We start from the raw sequence: 15,347 nt of genomic DNA on the forward strand, positions 1-15,347 counted from the left end.
CTGCCACTGGATTCAAGATAGCCTGGCTGATGAGGCTTATGAACTTGAAAGCGGTCCCAGGATGCTTGTTTCCGGTCCAGGGAAGACATGGCTTGACAGTTGCGGTAGTTCCCATGAGACACATGGTCAGACTAATTTGCATGTGGCCATGTCTGAACTGGGGTGGTGAAGTGAGCTAAAGAATAATGATGGATTATACCCAGATCAGTTGATTGGGGGTGAGTGTTTGATTTGCTCAAACTCTCCGTCCATCATCCCCTTTAGTATTGCTTTGTTCGTTCTAAGTTGGCAGGGTCTACCCAGACGTGGGTCCCTTGCTCGATCTGTCACTGGATTCAAGATAGCCTGGCTGATGAGGGTTATGATCCCGAATCCGGTCCAAGGATGCTTGTTTCCGATCCAGGGAAGACATGGCTTGGCAGTTCGGGCTGGACTGCTCCCATGAGGCACAGTGTCAGACTGATTTGCATATGGCCCTGTCTGAACTGGGGTGGTGGAGTGAGCTAAAGAATGGTGATGGATTATATTCAGATCAGTTGACTGGGGGTGAGTGTTTGATTTGCTCAAATGCTCTATCCATCATCTCCTTTGGTACCGCTTTGTTCGCCCTATGTTGGCAAGGTATGCCCAGACCTGGGTCCCTTGCTCACTCTACCACTTGATTCAAGATAGCCTGGCTGATGAGGGTTATGAACCGAAAGCCGGTCCCAGGATGCTTGTTTCCGGTCCAGGGAAGACATGGCTTGGCAGTTCGGGCTGCACTGTTGCCATGAGGCACAGGGTCAGACTGATTTGCATATGGCCATGTCTGAACTGGGGTGGAGGAGTGAGCTAAAGAATGGTGATGGATTATACCCAGATCAGTTGACTGACGGTGAGTGTTTGATTTGTTCAAACACTCCGTCCATCATCCCCTTTGATATTGCTTTGTTCGCCTTAAGTTGGCAGGGTATGCCCAGACCTGGGTCCCTTGCTCACTCTGCCACTGGATTCAAGATAGCCTGGCTGATGAGGGTTAGGAACATGAAACCTGTCCCAGAGTGCTTGTTTCCGGTCCAGGGAAGACATGGCTTGGCAGTTCGGGCTGGACTGTTCCCATGCGGCACAGGGTCAGACTGATTTGCATATGGCCTTGTCTGAACTGAGGTGGTGGAGTGAGCTAAAGAATGGGGATGGATTATACCCAGATCAATTGACTGGGGGTGAGTGATTGATTTGCTGAAACCCTCTGTCCATCATTCAATTTGGTATCGCTTTATTCGCCCTAAGTTGGCAGGGTATGCCCAGACGTAGGTCCCTTGCTCACTCTGCCACTGGATTCAAGGTAGCCTGGCTGATGAGGGTTGTGAACCCGAAACTGGTCCCAGAATGCTTGTTTCTGGTCCAGAGAAGACATGGTTTGGCAGTTCGGGCTCAATCAATCAATCAATCAATCAGTGATTTGTATAGTGCGCTACTCACCCCGAAGGGTCTAAAGGCGCTGGGGGGAGGGGTCCATTACTGCTGAAAAAGCCAGGTCTTGAGTTGCTTCCTGAAGGAGAGGTGGTCCTGGGTTAGCCGTAGGTGGGTGGGGAGGGAGTTCCAAGTCTTGGCCGCCTGGTAGGAGAAGGATCTTACTCCAGCCTTGGCTCTGCGGATGCGTGGTACAGCGGCGAGGGCGAGGCTGGCCGATCGTAGCTGGCGGATGGGTGTGTAGAAAGTGAGGCAGCTGTTGAGGTACTTCGGGCCCATGTCGTGGAGAGCCTTGTGTGCATGGGTGAGGAGTCTGAACGTGATCCTCTTGTTGACGGGGAGCCAGCGCAGGTCTCCCAGGTGGGTTGAGATTTGGCTGTGGCGAGGGATGTCCAGGATGAGTCGTGCGGAGGAGTTCTGTATGCCCTGGAGTCTTTTCTGTAGTTTGGCGGTGGTTCCCGCATAGAGGGTGTTTCCGTAGTCCAGTCGGCTGGTGACGAGTGCCTGGGTGACTGTCTTCCTGGTTTCGGTGGGGATCCATCGGAAGATCTTGCGGAGCATGCGCAGGGTGTTGAAGCATGATGATGATACGGCGTTGACTTGTCTGGTCATCGAGAGGGAGGAGTCCAGGATGAAGCCCAGGTTTCGTGCGTGGTCCGTTGGCTTGGGGGTGGTGCCGAGGGTAGGGGGCCACCAGGAGTCATCCCAGGCGGCGGGCGATGATCCCAGGATGAGGACTTCTGTCTTGTCTGAGTTCAGTTTCAGGCGGCTGTTCTTCATCCACTCGGCGACGTCTGTCATCCCTTCGTGAAGGCTGGTTCTGGCAGTGGCGGGGTCGTTGGTGAGGGAGAGGATCAGCTGGGTGTCGTCGGCGTAGGAGATGAAGTTGAGGTTGTGTTGCCGTGCGATGGCTGCAAGGGGGCTCATGTAGACGTTGAAGAGGGTGGGGCTGAGTGAGGATCCTTGTGGTACGCCGCAGATGACTTTGGTGGCCTCGGATCTGAACGGGGGAGGCGGACTCTCTGGGTTCTTCCGGCGAGGAACGAGATGATCCACTCCAGAGCCTTCTCTTGGATTCCGATGTTGCTGTGGCGCTGTACTAGGGTGCAGTGGCAGACAGTGTGGAACGCCGCAGATAGGTCCAGGAGGATGAGGGCCGCTGTTTCCCCGTTGTCGAGCAGGGATCTGATGTCGTCGGTGGCTGCGATGAGGGCGGTCTCGGTGCTGTGGTTGGCTCGGAAGCCGGACTGCGAAGAGTCGAGGGATCCATTTGTCTCAAGGAAGGCGGCGAGCTGTCTGTTGACGATCTTCTCGATGACTTTGGCAGGAAAAGGGATGAGCGAGATGGGGCGGAAGTTCTTGAGGTCGGTGGGGTCCGCTGTTGTTTTCTTCAGGAGGGCGCTGAACTCGGCCTTCTTCCAGCTCTCTGACAAGGTGGTGCTGTTGAAGGAGATGTTGATGATGTCCCGGCGTTTGGGTGCGATGATGGAGTCGGCTTTGTTGAAGACGTAGTGGGGGCAGGGGTTGGTTGGTGAACCGGAGTGGATGGTGTTCATCGTGCGGGTGGTGTCTTCGGTGCTGACCGGGGTCCAGTTGCAGAGGGTGGTGGTGGGGGGCGTTGGCTCCCTGGTTGGGTGCGTGGTCTGTGCGCCGAAGCTGTTGTGTATGTCGGCGATCTTGCGGTGGAAGAAGGTGGTGAGTGAGTCACAGAGGTCTTGCGAGGGTGTGATGTCGTTGTTTCTGGCGTTGGGGTTGGAGAACTCTTTGACGATGCTGAAGAGTTCCTTGCTGTTGTGGGTGTTGTTGTCCAGTCGTTCTTTGAATGTTGTCCTTTTGGTGGTGCGGATCAGCTGGTGGTGTTCGTGGGTGGCGTTCTTGAGGGAAGTCATGTTTTCTGTGGTCTGGTCGAGGCGCCAGGCTTTCTCGAGGGTGCAGCAGTTTTTCTTGGATGTTTTGAGTTCGTCGGTGAACCAGGAGGCTTTCTTGCTGCTGGGTCTGCTGGACTGTTCCCATGAGGCACAGTGTCAGACTGATTTGCATATGGCCATGTCTGAACTGGGGTGGTGGAGTGAGCTAAAGAATGGTGATGGATTATACCCAGATCAGTTGATTGGGGGTGAGTGTTTGATTTACTCAAACGCTCCGTAAATCATCCACTTTAGTACAGCTTTGTTCGCCCTAAGTTGGCAAGGTATGCCCAGACCTGGGTCCCTTGCTCACTCTGCCACTTGATTCAAGATAGCCTGGCTGATGAGGGTTATGAACCCGAAACCGGTCCCAGGATGCTTGTTTCCGGTCCAGAGAAGACATGGCTTCGCAGTTCGGGCTGGACTGTTTCTATGAGGCACAGGTTCAGACTGATTTGTACATGACCATGTCTGAACTGGGGTGGTGGAGTGCGCTAAAGGATGGGGATGGATTATACCCAGATCAGTTGAGTGGGGGTGAGTGTTTTATTAGCTCAATTGCTCCGTCCATCATCCCCTTTGGTAACGCTTTGTTCGCCCAAAGTTGGCAGGGTATGCCCAGACGGACGTGGGTCCCTTGCTCACTCTGCCACTGGATTCAAGCTAGCCTGGCTGATGAGGGTTATGAACCCAAAATCAGTCCCAGGATGCTTGTTTCCGGTCCAGGGAAGACATGGCTTGGCAGTTCGGGCTGGACTGTTGCCATGAGGCACAGGGTCAGACTGATTTGCATATGGCCATGTCTAAACTGGGATGGTGGAGTGAGCTAAAGAATGGTGATGGATTATACCCAGATCAGTTGACTGAGGGTGAGTATTTGATTTACTCAAACGCTCTGTGCATCATCCCCTTTGGTATCGCTTTGTTCGCCCTAAGTAGGCAGGGTATGCCCAGATGTGGGTCCCTTGCTCACTCTGCCACTGGATTCAAGATAGCCTGGCTGATGAGGGTTACGAACCCGAAACCGGTCCCAGGATGCTTGTTTCCGGTCCAGGGAAGACATGGCTTGGCAGTTCGGGCTGGACTGTTCCCATGAGGCACAGGGTCAGACTGATTTGCATATGGCCATGTCTGAACTGGGGTGGTGGAGTGAGCTAAAGAATGGGGATGGATTATACCCAGATCAGTTGACTGGGGGGTGAGTGTTTGATTTGCTCAAACGCTCCGTCCATCATGCCCTTTGGCATACTTTTTATATAGACAGGTAGCACAATGGCAAGTTAAAGAAAAGAATGTTAGACAATTTTAGACAAATAATAAGAAAGACTTTACTAACTCAACAGCAAGACAATATGAAAAGAGCAAGAAGGTGATTCGAAAACAATGTAATTTTTTGGGATTGCAACATGCTAAACTGAATAAAGATGAGGAGACTGAAAAAGAAAATGATGACAACTAGAATCCTGACTCACATTTTAAAGGAAAACATGACACCCACCCACAATTTAGATACTCACATGCATGTTTATTTGGAATAATTTTATTGATGAGGACTGTAAAATACTGCACAATGTCAAATACAAATATATACCACTAAAAGATTATTATGTATGAATATATATAAAAGAGGAATACATTTGCTCCACGGAAATAATGAGTCATGAAAAAGTCAATGCTTTCCATAAACAACTTAGGCAAAACATAAGGACCATTGAGTTGTCGTTCACATGAGTGTACAACTATAGATACAAAAACAGGGACAACATATCTAAGACTGACTCCATTACGATTAAACACATCAGAGGAACACATATGTGAAATTGTTTATTTTAAGTTTTGTAAAGCACATATTTTAAACATGTCACCACGTATTTTTATTACATGAGAAATCTATGTGTTTTTTTAACACTGTAGCAACGCAAAAAGATGATGGACGGAATGTTGAATATTGTCAAACTCACCCCTACTAACAGATCTGAGTTACAGCCATTTTTTTTTTCTCACCATGCCACCCCAATTTGGACCCAGCCATATGCAAATCAGTCTTGTCCCAGCTCCCCATGGTAACAGTCCGGCCCAAACTGCCAAGTCAGGTCCCCCCTGAACCAAAAAAAAGCATCCTGGGACCATTTTTTGGGTCTCACCCCTTATCAACCTGGGTAGCTTGAATCTAGTAGCATAGAGAGCATGGGACCCATGTCTAGTCATATACTATTACTGATATATGTACTAAGAAGTCTATTTACAGCATTGTTTCACTCTGTATGATGCTCCTAAAATACTTTTTTATGGTCAATGAGTCACAACAATAAGTGTCAGGCATTGCTGAGGCACATCTGTTATGCCAGGCCAAGTACGTTCTTACCTCTCATGCTGAATATTGCTGTAACTGATTTTTTTAACTAATTTCTTGGGGAAAATATTTTATATTCATTCTTTAATATGGAGTACTTCTCGTTTATCGAAGAAAGTTCCTTTGGCTTGATAAGTGTACGTTTACCTTTGTGAATCAGGCCCTCATGATTCACAAAGGTAAACTTACACTTCTGTGAAAGTTTACATTTTTTCCTATTCAAAAAGGTATTTTACAAGTAGTATTTTTATGACTGATAAGCCTCCGTATTCGGGGCGGACACTCACACATAAAGTGATTGGTCTTTTCTGTCTTTTTATGAATGGATTCTTCATCCCGAGCGAGGAGACTCCACAGTCATAAAGCTACTACTTCAAAATAGCCTTATGAATAGGAAAACATGTAAACTTACACAGAAGTATAAGTTTACCTTTGTAATCGGGCCCATGGATGGATAGATAGATAGATAGATAGATAGATAGATAGATAGATAGATAGACAGACAGACAGACAGACAGACAGACAGACAGACAGACAGACAGACAGACAGACAGACAGACAGACAGACAGACAGACAGACAGACAGACAGACAGACAGACAGACAGACAGACAGACAGATAGATAGATAGATAGATAGATAGATAGATAGATAGATAGATAGATAGATAGATAGATAGATAGATAGATAGATAGATAGATAGATAGATAGATAGATAGATAGATAGATAGATAGATAGATAGATAGATAGATAGATAGATAGATAGGTAGATAGATAGATGTGAAATGTGAGGTTTGACAATAAGGTTCTAGTTTCCAGGGCAGTTGGCGCAATTGAGGGCATTTACAGAATGTACGTCGTGCTGGTGATATTACTTTCTAAAAGTATCCAGCCAGTGCTAACAGTTGAACTTTGGTAGGCCTTTGTCATTTTATTTTTTCTACATGCCTAGTTTTTGTATGGATGTGGCACTAAAATTCATAGATTGCTTTGAAAATGTAGCAGCCGTGTTACCTGTGGAAACATATTCACTACTATTTGTAGTCTCCAACAATGTTTCACAATGACAGAGTGAGATATGAGGTCACTATTGCACCATATTTGATGTTGTTTATTTCTATCCTAATAGTAGTAGTTATAATGTTGGCTTATGACATTTTGAGTAGATCAGGTTTAATCCTGACAAGACTGTCTTCCTGATCTTTTATCTGGGACAGTACCCCTTGGCACTGGGCAGTATTTCCTTCTGGTTCTAGTGGCATAACAAGATTTATCGCACTTCCAACTCGTGCATCCAGAAGTAATGAGCAATGTGAGGTGCCTCCAGGATGGTGGTCACAAATTAATTTGTGAGTAGCTGTTAAATGCATCTACTGGCTCTAGTTTTATTTTCACATATGGTAATACCATATACAGTAATACAGTAAAGCCAAACCTTCAGATCCTTCAAAGACTTTTCCATTGATAACCTAGTTCATGGAATTTCACATTGCTGTCCAAAAAACTGTTGAAATTGTTTAGAAGGGTGTTGAACGGATACTTGATGGGAACAGAAATCAGTTCAAGCATTAGGTCGTCTATGGGAAAATCTTTGAAGGATCTAAAGGTTTGGCCTTCTCCTTTGGGTTGACCTTGGGTTGTTAGTATTACGCTGAGCAGGAACATAGGCATGGCAACGTGGTCAGTCCAGTCCAAGGTATGGGTGGTTTGCATTGGATTGTGGGTGATGCTGAGAAGATTGTGGTGTCAATTTTACCAGCATGAATCAATAATTCTGATCCTGAACAATTCATATTCAGAGCCACTGTGTACGTTCCCTATATATGCACCCAGACGTAGACATTCATCTTTCTTCCCACTCTATGGTGCATATTCTCAAGTATTCATCGAAGATTTAGCGGCACTTTTCTGCCACGAAAGTGGCGATAAATTTATCGCCCTATTCACAAGCCTGTGCTAACAGCCGACATCGTCAGTTTAACTGTGATAGCTGCCGCTAAAAACATCGTGAAAGGCTGACAGCGACAACTAACGTTAATCAAATGCAGAGCAGGCGTTCCAGTACAAAAACTCATAATAGCACCACTTCGAGATATTCTCAATGACCAGCCAGATCGGCAATGCGGTCCAAAAACAGGCGATAAGGCACGTTAGCAGCAGGGACTTAAGACCTGCTTTTTTCTGGTCTTAAGTAGAATGAAAACCTGCAGCATACAGGGAGCCCAGCCCAGAGCCTGGAGCTACTAATCATGCAGCTTGGAAACCCAAGAGTGCCACAACATCCACCGCCACCACCCCCAAGACCACTCCCGCCCCCAGGACCACCCCCCCGGACTGCTACCGAGGCAGCGCAGAACAAGACAGCAAACCTTCCAAAAACACACTTGCCTCAGAGACTTAATGCCAGAGGATGTCATTGCCCACTACAGGCTAGAAAGGACACCCATCCTCTGCATCCTGATCCACATTGCCCACAGGCTGACAGTACCAACACAGCGGGCAACCAACATCCCCCTGCAGACAAAGCTGCTGGGTGTGCTGCACTTGTTGGCCTCTGGTACCTTCCAACCAACAACTGCCAGAGTAGGAGGAGTCTCACAGCCAACCCTATGCGCAGGAACAGCTGGACACCAAGCAAGACTTCTACGCCATTGCTGGCTTCCCCCACGTATTGAGGCCATTTGACTGCACACATGTCCTATTTGTGCGGCCTGCCGACACTGCACACAATTACCGCAAAAGAATCCATCAATGTGAAGGCAATAGTGGACCATCGGGGACTTTTCACCAATGTCGTCTCCATTTTCCCAAGCAGTGTTCATGATTCCTACATATTACGACAGTGCATCATCAACCAGCGTTTTCAGGATGGCACCTATGAAAATGTACTGTTTGGTAAGTACCAAACGGAACACACCACACACCTCAACTCCACAATCATACAACTCACAACTGTGGGAATGCACACGAAACACTATCACATACAACATGCCAACCAACATGCCCACCTACTAGACATGACAACACAAGTAACTGTGGTAACATGGGCCAGACATGTAGACAAATCATCCACAAAGGCATAGCCCCTCTGCCACACAATTGCAGAATGTGGGGAGAGGTGGGAACCAAGAATGTGCGAAGGAGGCAATGGACCCATAAATAAGAATGTACACAATGCCAAGTGTGGCGATGATGTGCTGGACAGTTTTGAGTATGCAGAGCACAGACATGTCCATGTGGACATATATTGCTGGTGTTTGTAGTGTTATGGACAGTTGACGCAACCATGTTACCTCAGGCAGTGGGGAAGACCTTGGACATGTAGCTATGTCGCCTCCCCTTGTAAGCGTAAGCATAGTGGGCTGGGCCAGCATACACCAGTCTAATGTAGGAGTGTGAATAAATAGCCTGGGGATATGGGTGTGGTTCACTTTCGGGATGGCCACCAAAGTAACTACTGCCTGTGTCTCTGTGTCTGCCACATCCTGACCATAGGCCTACACACACATGGCCGACCACCTTCAATGGGCAAATTTACACCGGTGACAAAGTGGCTACATCACACATCACCCGGCATACATCTCGTCATTACCTGCAGGGGCGTGTCTGCCATGGAGGCACCCCTCACCCTGCCACGAGGCCGCCTTCATTACCGATGATGCCTGCGAGATCCTGTGCGCCTGCTGAATCCCAGCCCGCTGGTCCCCAGACCCGTCCGGCACCCGGTGGTGATTGCCCGCCCCTGCACACCCAGGCCTCACTGCTCACCTGCCATCACTGGTGTGTCACCAAGAGGGCTTACCACATGCAATCTATAAGCCCGAGGCCTGCGAGCTTGCAAGCCTCCTCAGTCAATCACTGGCTTCCATGCAACAGGCCCCAGCGCACCCTGCGGCATGGCACTGCGGAGTTCTGTGTGTGCTGACTGCTCCCTCTGGCCTACACTGCGATCCAGCAGGTCTCAGACAAATCCATTCCAGTCCAGACCTCCAGGCCTACTGCATCATTGCAGGCTGCACACCCGCTCAGCTCTTCAGGTGGGCCTACCTCAGTGCACTGCAAGTCCTCGCCATGTGGCAGTAGGCCCGTGCCGGAAACACAGTGCCTCAGGTGCCACTACCTCTGTGCACCACAAGTCATCGTCTAGCCTCCAGGCCTACTGCATCATCGTAGGCTGCACACCAGCTCAGCTCTTCAGGTGGGCCTACCTCAGTGCACCTCAACTCATCGTCACGTGGCGGTAGGCCCATTCCGAACACAGTGCCTCAGGTGCCACTACCTCTGTGCACCACAAGTCATCGTCCCTTGGGGCTACCCCACAAGTACACCTCCAGCAGCCACCAGCATCTCCTCAGTAATGCCACTGGAGCCCTTCACAGTCACGGGGCCACCCCCATCCCAGGCAGGCCGCTGGAAAGCCTGGGTGGAACGTCTGGAGATGTACTCCGAAGTGCACGACATCCAAGGGCCGCGGCGGCGGCCCACGCGTAGGCATGTGAGGAGTGTCAAGAAATGTCCCAGGGCTCTAGGCGTGGTTCAGTTCTGGTCTCTGGGCATGGTTCAGTTCCAGGCTGGCCACAAAAGTAACTATGGCGTGTGTCTCTGTTGTAGTGTCAGCACCACCCGGCCCTTAATCGACAATGTTGCAAGAGTCACACAAATCACACACCACAAAACTTGTAAGTCTGCTAACACAGCATGCAGAACAACCTATTTACACTAATCTCGCTTACCTCTCACAGGTTATCAAGGATATACACTCTGCTCGTGGATGATGACACCTCTCCGAACCCCAAACACCCAGGCCCAGAGGCAGTACAATGTTGCCTACAAGCGCACCAGGGGCATTGTTGAGTGCACATTTGGCATGTTAAAGTAACGTTTCAGGTATCTGGACATCTCAGGTGGAAGACTCCTGTACAGCCCAGAAATAGTGTGCAAGATGATCATTGCATGTTGTGTATTGCACAACATTGGTGTACACACCAATGCCCATGGATCCAAGTGCTAGATGCACTGGAAGATGATGAGTAAGATGAGGCAGGCGGACCACACCCCACTGCAGCTGCAGCAGGAATAGCCCGAAGGAACACAGTCATTAATAATTTCTTCGCATGAGCACATCACATTGTGACTGTCCTTAGCAATCATGGAACAGTACAAAATGACCACATGAACAGCATTTGCAAATAAATTCATTGCAACACACATTCCCTGTGTGCATGTCCGTCCTCTGCATTAGCACATCACTCTGACAAGTGTAAGTGCAACATTAAGTGCTAACAATCACACAAATAGCAAATAGATTGTTGGTATGTCATCTCTGTACAGATAGGTTTATTTAGGGTGTCACGTATTCGAAATGCCATTTCAGGGTGTCAAATGTAGTATGTAATCCAACTCATCATCTAATCCATGTGTACAAAAACATGACATGAAGGCTGTCATTGGTGTTCAAAGAAAGACAACAGGGTGTCACTTGGGGTCACATATGAAATTTCAAGTATTATTTGGGGTCAAATATGAAGCACCCTGATGCAGAGATGCACCCTTTGACTCAAGTCCCACAACATGAGCAACATGTACGTAAGGGGGATGACGTCAGGGGTTGTTTGTGCACGTGGATGTGTCAGAGTGTGACCTGCTCCTTTTCGGATGTGGTCCACACTCAGCCACCTCAGTGATGTGGCGTGCACATGTCATGATAATTGGACTGCAGCCATGCTAATCATTATGCAGTGTCACTTGCATTATCAGTGTGGCTCATGGAGACGCATCTTTGCTGGGTTTGGCACATGTGCATGGGTTTGTTGTGAGATTTGTGATGTGTGGGGAGGGCCCCTTCAGAGCACATTGTCGATGGGGAACTACTTGCTATTTCTATGTGTGCTGCAGTATGTCAAGGAGATTAGGGGCATGATCCAGAGTCATTATGGGTGTGCACTCTGCTATACTTAATTGTGCAGGTGTGCCATTGTGCCCATCTCCCCGTCCCCCAGTCCCTGGTCATTACTCACCCTGTTGATGTTGCGTCAGGTCAAGTTGAGCAGTGTCCGGTCCCCCAACTCTTTCCACCGTCTCTCCACTGATGACTCTGGACACCATTTCCACCATCTCATCTAGCTCCTGCTGTGGCGCTAGACTCCCATCCCCAGTCTGCATTGCTACTTTCCCGTTGTTAGCGAGTTTCAGCTTGGTTTTGCGCTTCACATCATTCCAATGCTTCTTGAAGTCGTCCACTTCCCTTCTCTTCACTCCGACTTCATTCACCTTAGCCAATATGGACTGCCATATTGCATTTTTAGTTGCCAATGACACAGTGGAGGTGATGAACAGTTTATCATGGTGTTCTGTCACCTTCGTAATCAGGATCTTGTTTTCCTGTGGACTGAATTCCTCTTCTTCTCCTTGACCTTCTCCTTCACCGAGGTCCCTGGCTGGTCCTCCTGGAGGGTTGTGGGGTTCTGGTTGGCCTCTGTAGTTGCTCCAGCTTCCTCCATGGTGCTTCTCACTTGTTTGGGTTTTGTTTTTATTTTTATATATTTTTTGCAGCTTTTATGGTGATTTTTCCTACTTACGTGGGAATTGCTTGCCTGCCGCTGCTTATCGGTGATATTTTTATTGCTGTTGCACCCATCGCCACTTTTTTCACGTTCGGGTTTCCTTTTTTATCGGCGTGCTGGTAATTTTAACGCTGACATTTGACGTGTTATCGGGAAACTATCGCCTGTTGCCGGCATGTTGAGAATACGCCATTAACACGACGTTAGTTTCCCACGATAGACGGCGTTATGTAAAATTGAGTTTACCTAGTTTGCCGATAATTATCGCACATTCTTGAGAATATCCCCCTTTATTCCTAAAGTTGATTTACGCATCGGCTACTAAAATCTAACGACATCGCTCGTTCTTTACTAACATATTCTATACTTGCAACTAGGTGACATCTAAATGGACTTTTGTTGAACAATGTAGGCCATCACAGCAGTGGTTTATATTATACAAGCTCCCAAGGGGATGTCTCAGAAACAAGATGTAATAACCCCGGGTTGCACCATTGTGGGGTATGGGAGGAGTTTGTCACCTCTCATAGCTGGTTCAGATCGTGTTGGCAGAGAACCGGAAGTCACTATTAATTTACAAAGCCTTGCATTAATAATGTCACCTTTTTGCCTTTTCTTTAAAATGGGAAAATAGAAACAGACAGAAGCATGCTGTACCTATTTTAGTGATATCCAATCACTTTTGGGACACATAAGACCTTAAAGAAATTATTGCTTGTGAAATGTTCACGTAAAGTGTAGTTCTTTCTGATTTCAAACACCATTTCCCGTCATTTGTGCAGCAAATGATCTATGAAATCAAAAGCATTGCGCTTTAAGCTCTGATGGGCAGCACTGCGCGTCGAAACTTCGAAAAGAACTGTTTAAACAAAGGATTGTTCTCGTTCATGAATATTCCAGAGCAAAGCATTATATATTAAAGCGATGGCTTCAAAGGCAAAATAAAGCAAACTCTGGAAAGATGCATTTAGAAGTTCATTAGACAACTCAGCGCCCTAAAAATAACTACATTATAAATTATCTTTTTTTTAATTCATACTAGATATTTTGGTAGATCTAATGAACACTATATTATCTGATGTTCATTCTAAGCCTCCTTCCACAAAATAAATCGCAATTGTTCCTAGGAATATTGAAGGCCATTTCGCTATCAACACACATTACATACATCATTACACGTGGATACTTCGCATAAAATATATATTAAAAAGTACCATTCCCCATGCAGCACCGAATTAAAAAACAGGCACAATAACTGTGAGGATTTCGTTCCACCATTAGTATCTATGCAACGTCGGCGACGGACTGTGAACCGTTGTAAATAGTGTCATAAGGGACAAACAGGCCTCCTCAAATGTACCAAATGGGACCTATAAGAAGCTACACTGGAATGTACCCTTCTTTTTAATCCGCCTGCCACACATGCTCTTGGACCTATTTGCAAAGCAATGCTCAATTTGTCTTGTGCTGGGATGACGTCATGGGCGGTGTTAGCCAATTACGGAATTCCCGACCAGCTACAGCTCAAGGCAGCATTGTTGGGTGGAGGGACGGAGAAGAGAAGGAAAGAGAGTTTGCATTTGAATGGTACACTTTCCTTGAGGAGGAGGAATTTGAGCATCACCTCTGGGAAGAAGGGAAGATGCAGTTCTTCAAATACACAAAGGGGAAGGGAGGAATGTTTGCAAATAGTTTAAACCACTAAAAGTCGCTGTGCCACTCTAGACAGAGTCCCGTCGTATGAATATCAGTATTATTTATTCTCATCACGGTAACAGTACATCCCAAACTGTTAGGCAAGGTCCCCACCAGAAGGGAACATAAGCCTTCTTATTAGGACTCTTCATTGAGGTGTAGCTTGGATCCTGTGGCACAGCAAGCAAGGGACCCATGCCAATACATACCCCTGGCCACTTAGGGTATTGCATCAAACATACAAAAGCTTATGAGAGAAGTGCTTGCAATGGTCTACAACATTGGAAATCGCTCTTGGTAGCATTCCAACCCATAACTTTACACCAAGTGTCTTACTCTAGTCTAGACACCATAGACCACTTTTGGCAAAAAAAGATGTACGAATATAATGAGTGAACAAAGACGTGCCATATTTGGGACATAGGCAATACCAAAGGAGAGTGGTGTAAAAGGAGAGCTGGGATGAGGAATCATAGAGGGAAGTACTGGAACTTAGTTGCAGGATAGTGATATTGTGGTTGCAAGACATAGGGGGTTAATTTAGAGAATGGCAGGCAACACGTTGACTCACATTCCTAGTCTCCCTAAAGGGGAACCTCCCGCCATAGTTAGAAATCTCTGACAGACTGAGGGTGATCACTAACATCTTCAGTTCAGCCAATGGTGAGGTGACCACATTGAATGCATAGAGCATCGCAGAGTGGGTGCCGTGTTTGTTTTAAATACTCATCAAAGTTTTTCAAAAACAAACACCCATCAATAAAAGTCGCACAAGGTAGCAATGTGTTTAAAAAATAATAAACAAAGTAGAAGGCCATAATGCATTGTGAGCTTTCTCCCTTGTGGTACATCAATACATCTGATACATATACTGGAACGTGAGTAAGTACATAAGCCTGGATTCCAGATATTTCACTCTAAGCAGAGAGCACCATGATACATTCTACTGCTAGAGTGTGCTGCACTATTGATTGCACTGACTTATAGACAGAAAGGAGTCACGTGGAACAGCAAGCCTTAAAATTATAAACAATTGAGGAATGTCACTGAATAATGTGTGAGTGCCATCAGTCTTTTCACTATTCACTCTACTGGATCTGGGGAATTGTTTAGGTCATTGGTCCAGTTTTCTCCACATTGCCTATGACTGCCTCACATTGGCCCTCACTATGATGACGGATCGCAACCGACAACCTGTTGGTTGCAATCCGACCGACCTCTAGTTCTGCAGTCCGAACATCGCATTAGCTATTTTACTGGGCTCAAGAAACCTGTCCGACCATCAGTCGGAAAGTAATCCCCTACAATGGGACAGTGCCTGATCTGGCACTGCCATAGGGATTACGCTTCCCCTTTCAAACACTTTCAATGGCAGTC

Source organism: Lissotriton helveticus, chromosome 8 (assembly GCF_964261635.1).
Source record: "Lissotriton helveticus chromosome 8, aLisHel1.1, whole genome shotgun sequence".
NCBI classification, from domain to species: Eukaryota; Metazoa; Chordata; class Amphibia; order Caudata; family Salamandridae; genus Lissotriton; species Lissotriton helveticus.